General features: G+C 42.9%; 1 pseudogene; it reads left to right on the top strand.

The window, feature by feature from the left end:
* The first annotated feature begins 1,910 nt into the window (after positions 1–1,910).
* LOC129676932 (transcription factor BTF3-like) lies at positions 1,911–2,403 on the top strand (annotated as a pseudogene).
* Positions 2,404–6,556: the final 4,153 nt, after the last annotated feature.

The following is a 6,556-nucleotide window of genomic DNA, read 5'->3' as shown; positions in this document are numbered from 1 at the left end:
TTTGCAGATACTTTAATACTCAGGAGAGAACACAGTGCTTCTCATTAAAATACATTTTCACTTAGTGGAGACCCTGGGGGTAGTGGAAGGGATGCAGCGTGCTCATCAAAACTCCTAGGGATTTGCTGAATGTCATCAGGGATAATCACTTCCCATCAATAAAAGGTGATTGGATTCTATGAATTTCAAAATCTACTCTCATGATACCCATTTTTAAAACTGGTCTTTTCCTGGCGGGTGGAAATGTTTTAGTTAACTGGTAGAATTTTCGTGGCATATTTCTATATGATTCTTGTAGATGTTAGGCTAGAGCCTAATGCAGGGTGCTATTGCATTAAATGTATTTAGCTCTTTTTAATCCTAAATGACAACTAGCCCAAAGCGAAATCAGCAGGGCTGGATGATTTCTCACTAGTTTTTGTGAAGATGCTGTCAAACTGGAGATAATTCAAGTCCTTCTGAGTGGTATCCTGCTAATCTCAGGACTGTCGGGATAAAATTTGTTGGTAAGGCATTGTGGATCTGATTGCTAAAAACGGACTTAGTACCAATTTGGATTAGCACAGAGCTGTATATTTGACATCTAAAAGGAACATGAGCTCTTCAGATTAAGCATAGGAACCCTCCCATGTGCCTCCTTCAACATTCTTTTCAGAGGTTTGATGGGAGGCAAAGATTTAGAGGACTGCAGCAGTGCCTCAGGCTGGCAGGTTATTTCCTTCTCTCTGTCCATGCTGTCTCAGACTCATAGACACAGTGATCCTCTCCCTCAGCCTCCCTGATAACTGACTACAGGCATGGGCTACCCAGTCAGGAGCACCTCATCTGTTCAGTGAAAAAGACCACATAACACTCAGTGTAGGCAAAACTTTAGAGCTCTGTGTGGCAGTTGAACAGTTGAGATGCGAGTAAATTGAGCTATCCTGTAAATATATACTATATTTCAAAGGCACTGTGAGAAAAACAAAAATCTCATTTTAAAATACTATTAAAGTTGGGGACAAAAGATGACTCTGCAGTTATGAGCACTTGCTTCTCTTGCAGAGGACTGAGGTGTGGGTGCTATTTTTAAACTCTGCTTTATTTGGCGTTCCCTAAGCCTCTACCTCCCAACCCCTCAACCATAGGTGGGAGAGAAGGAAAGTTAGAAGGGAATGGGGACATAGGTCTCTTTAGACTTAATTCTGGCTGGTTGGGGTCGCCAGGTTCTTTGGGAAAATACCAGTCTCAGTCATCAGGATAGGTAGCAGTCCAGCAACAGCAAATGCTAAACACAGCAGGATGGACAAGCACCTTTTTTCTCCTCCATCTATCTCCTAGAAGCCACTTCGTCTCTCTGGGCTCTGGTATTTATACTTTACCAGAGTCCTCAGAATTCCACTAACTCCAGCTGGCAAAGACCACATCCCTCTCAGAGCGGTCCACAAGCTGTTTATCAGCTGGTATAAACCACGACCCTCATGAGGCAATTATCAACTGTAGACAAACCAAGGTAGTCCCATATCCCACACGTGTGATTAAAACAAAATCATAACTGGGTTTTTTAAGAAACCAAAACTTCTACTACACTGAGGTTTGGTTTTCAGCACTCACACATCAGCTTACAACCTTCCGAAACTCCAGTTCCAGGGCATCAGCTCTGCTCTTCTGTTCCCCAGTGGCACTACACACATGTAGTACACATGTGTACATGCTGGCAAAACACACATAAAATAAAAATTTTAGATAGTGATTAAACACTTTGAATACACTGGATTAAAATAATCATTAAATTTTACTTTCAAACTTTTCACTCTTGTTGCCATCTCACATCCTATGTGTGTGTGCCTTATCTCAGCTGGTCTGCCCAGGACCCTATAAGCATGAGCCCTAAGGTGCTTCCTTCCACGGCCCCATTTCACTCCAACAAGATGAAAGAAATGATCATGAACCAGGGAAAACTTGCCAAACTGCAGGCACAAGGTCACATCGGTGGTAAAGGGACCGCCCATAGAAAGTGATTCACAGAACAGCCACAGCAGGCAATAAAACCGTAGTCCTCCTTAAAGAACTTCAAGGTAAACAGCACCTCTGATATTGAAAAGGTGAACATGTTTACAAACCAAGAAACAGTGATCCATTTTAACAACCCCAGGGTTCAAGTGTCTCTAGCAGCAAACACCTTCACCATTGAAAGCAGCTGACAGAAACGCTTCGCAGCATACTAAACCAGCTTGGCACAGACAGTCTGACTAGTTCATGAGACTGGCTGAAGCTCTGCCCAGACATTCTGTGGATGGAAAAGCACCATTTGCTACTCGGGAGGCTGATGATGAAGATCTGGTGGAGAATTTTGATGAGGCTTCTAAGAATGAGACAAACCGAATTGAGACAACTGTTGAAGAAGGTGACACTTGCAGATGAGTGACTGCTTTTAAAAATTATTTTGTTTATGGATGTGATAAAATCTAGATCTTTAGCCAGGTGCGGTGGCACTCACCTTTAATCCTAGCACTCTGAAGGCAGAGGCAAGTGGCTCTGTGAGTTGAAGGCCAGCCTGGTTTACAAATCAAATTCCAGAACAGCAAGGAAACAGAGAAACCACGCCTGGGGGGCGGGGGGGGGGGGAGAACTACATCGCTAATATTTTAAGACCCGAGCCCCCTAGACACTGCATCTCTTCTCAGTTTTTTGCACAATTCATTCCTGTGGCAAATTAAGCTGAAGAAGCCTGGGAATAAGTCTTGAAATAGGTTAATAAAATTCTTTGCCTAGAAAAAACAAACAAAACTCAGTGTGGCTACTAGAAAGTTTTTTGTTCTAGAATGCCCAATGTAGCAGCCATTCATTAGTGGAGATTCGGGTTAAGGTAAAAAAGAGCAATGATAGGGAGAAACTGGGTGTGGTGGTTTAAATAGGAATGGTCCTATAGACTCCTGTGTTTTAATGCTTGTCCCATAAGGAGTGGCTTTGTTGGAATAGGTGTGGCCTTGTTGGAGGAAAGGTGTCATTGTGGAGAAGGCCTTGAGGTCTCATATACTGAAGCTATGCCTGGTGTGGCCTACAGTCTCCTGCTGCTGCCTTTGAATCAAATGTAGAACTCTAAGCTCCTTCTCTAGCACCTTTTCTGCCTGCATGATTGCCAAGACAATAATGGACTAAATTACTGAAACTGTAAGGCAGCCCCAATTAAATGTTGTCCTTTGTAAGAGATGCCATGGTCATGATGTCTTTTGACAGCAATAAAATCCAAACTAAGACCCTGGGACAGATAGAGTTGAGGGCTTAGTATTATATCTCCCAAAAATGAATTTAATTTTAACCGACTATAATAGAAATGGAAGGCTTGGGTTCTCTTCCTCTGCCCTGCTTATACACCTATGACTCTTTCCTGTAGATCAGGGATCTCTAATGCCAGAAAGCCATCCTTGACAAGTGTACATGCCTGTGGTTTTGCAGATCTCTTTCCTAACTTACTTTATTATTGTAAAAGTGTGTTTTCATATATGCTCCCATCCCCTACCAAAATCTTGTAGGCCCTTTGAGCACAGGAACCTCTTGTCTTGCTATCTTTGGACCTGGAGACTGAGATGCAAGTATTAATGGAGGGATCAGGGAAAAAGAGAATGGAGGGAAAGAAATTCATCTCTTGTCTCAGAAATAACAGGTACTTTAGTCCTTGCTTGATTTCTTTCTGACCTCAAGAGATAAGGCTGAGATGCCCAAAGTGCAAATGGCAGAACCTGGGGAACTGAGGTATGTGAGGAAAGACTTCTGACCAGGATCACATTAGAGCTGTTCCATTTTTACTTGGCACTATGAACATCCACGCTCCTCCCTGCCCTTTTCCTGGCTTCTATGTAAATAGGTTTTCCTATTCCCTTTCTTATTTCATTTGCCAACCTAAGGATTAAGGCCAGAGCCTCACACACAAAAAAGAGCCAGGCAAGTGCTTTGCCAGTAAGCTACATCCCCAGCCCCCACTCCATTCCTCTTGACTAACAGAGCCAGGGTACTCTACCACCAGATCTGAGTTCTGATCTCCTAGTAAAGCCTGAAAAGTTCTTTTGTGAGCGGTGGTTGGGAAGCAAGAGGAGCCATCTCCAAACTTAAAGAAGTCCGAATTAGAAAGCCCAAGTGATTACTTTAGTGTGGGCACCTGTCAGTTTGCCCATCTTATTTAGTCTCCTTTAATATGAGGATTTCTGTACTCTGGGAAACCACATAGTGATAGTCATGCTATCACTGACTAGTGCCCATCATACTGCCAGTAACTGTGGTGCCAGAATGGCATTTCTGTTCCCACAGCTTCTGGTGCCACTACAGCTAAGTTCTTGGGTTCCTAAAATAATAAAACAGCTATAACTGTTTGGTACAAGAGCAGCCAGTGCACCTAAGCACTAAGCCATCTCTCCTGCCCTTGCCCCAGCCATGGTCACCTTGAAATCAGCAACTGTGACCCTTCATCTGCTCCAGACCTTCCCAAGAAGACCTCACCTTCGAGTCGAGGCAGACTCCTGTCCCCTCCCTGCTGCCAGCAGTACAAAGTGCTGACCCAGGTGATGTGGTTTGGGAGACAGGGTGCTAGGAGAATATAGGTGGTAGAAAGTTGACTTGGGTTGGGATGCCAGTGATTGCTTTTGTGAGTCTTCACAATGCCAGGGCAGGGAATTTCAGATATAGCTGCCCAAAGTCATCCATGCTTCTGAGTAACCACAACAAACTCTCTGGCTCACCAGTTTGAACTTGAGTTTGTTTCTTTGTTCTGCCAGTGTCCTCTTGGGCTAAATAGGTGTTTCTGAGAGTTTCCCAGGAAAAGTTGTACATTAATTTTATTCATGTGGCATCATGAGACTTATAATGAAAAGCAGCAGGGTCTGCTCTAGTCCTCCACACTCGGTTTCTAATCTCTAATTTGCTTTATATTACTACCATCTCTGAGATTTGGCTCCACATTTCTAAACAGCATGTTTTTGTTGTTGTTTGTGGCACTGGAGGTTGGATTGAACCTAGGGTCTTGTTCATATTAGTGCAGGACTCTACCAACCCTCTTTTGGTGATGAGGTCTCACTAAATTGTCTAGGCTGGCCTTAACTCACTCTGCAGCTCAGGCATGCCTTGAATTTGAAGTACTGCTGCCTCAGCCTCTACTGAGTAGCTGGAATCATGGGCTTAGTGCTATTATTTCTTAATATTTTAGTTGGGGTATTGTTTTACTTCTTACTATAGGAAATAAGACACACTTATACACTAAGTCTAAAACCTTTTTGAGAATGATTTCTGCATCCTCTATCCTCATATACCTATATCATACTATTAAGGTAAATATTTTATAAAGGTATATGATTCAAACAGCATATTCTTGTGAATAGTTAGCCATTGCCTCTTTCTCCATAAAAGACAAAGCACCTGGCCTTTAAATGTTTATAATTTATCCCATAGTCTCAGAACATCCAAACACATGAGCTAGTCTGCCTTCCCCCTCCAAGTGCTGGGGACTAAGCTCAGGGCCTCATGTATTCCATTTCTGGCTTTAACTAGGGAACCTTCCCAGAATCACTCATTGTCCTTTGCACTGAAATTGAATTTCTTCATGCCTACTACACAAGTTTTTGTTTTGGGATAATTTTACCATACCTTCCTCACTTTCCCTCTTTTTGTTGCTCTGTAGTGTTAGTGATCAAACCCAGGGTTTTACCCATGGCAGTCACTCCACCACTGAGTTACATCCCCAGCACTAGTCCTTTCCTCCATTAAAAAGATTTACCCCATCTCCTCTCTCTCTCTCTCTCTGTGTGTGTGTGTGTGTGTATACCTGTGAATGCATGGTGCACACGCATATACAGGTTTCCATAAAAACTGAAGAGAGCATCTGATGTGGAGCTGGAGGTACAGACGGTTGTAAGGCAACTGTGTGTGTGCTGGGAACCAAACTCTGGCTCTCTGCAAGAGCTCTTAAGTGCTGAACAATCTCCCCAGCCTTCCTCGCCCCCTTTTCGAGACAGAGTCTTCCCATGTTGCTCAGGCTGGCTTTAAATGCACAATCCTCCTGCCTCTGCCTCCTAAATACTGGAATTTGCACCACCACACCTTGATTTCTAGCCCTAGTGTTCTAGTCTTTTATAACATACCACACCTTTTATTTTAAGGTCTCTGAGAAGACAAGTAAGATTTTGTTTTCTTTTGTTTTTCAAGAGAGGGTTTCTTTCTCTGTAGCCCTGGCTGTCCTGGAATTCACTCTGAAGACCAGGCTGGTCTTGAACTCAAAGATCCTCCTGCTTCTGCCTCCTGAGTACTAAAAGGTATGCACCACCACTGTCCTGCAGCAGGTAACATTATTAAAATAATTGTATAGATTTTTTTAGAGGTGGTTATCTATTGATTCTGTTGAGTCTGGTCTAGCAAGCTTTTGACATTTTTCATAATTAGAATAATTTAAAAAGATAAGAAAATGTTTGAGATGGGATGGCAGTACCTGATGAGTAGCAGACATAGTTCTAGAATGTGAGAGTTACTGTCAGAGTTGAAGCATGCTGTTTGGAAGCTTCTTAACCATACGTTTAAGTATGAAGGATAC

The sequence above is a fragment of the Psammomys obesus genome, unplaced genomic scaffold (genome assembly GCF_907164565.1).
Source record: "Psammomys obesus unplaced genomic scaffold, mPsaObe1.curated_primary_1811, whole genome shotgun sequence".
NCBI classification, from domain to species: domain Eukaryota; kingdom Metazoa; phylum Chordata; class Mammalia; order Rodentia; family Muridae; genus Psammomys; species Psammomys obesus.
This window is presented reverse-complemented; position numbering and strand designations above follow the sequence as displayed.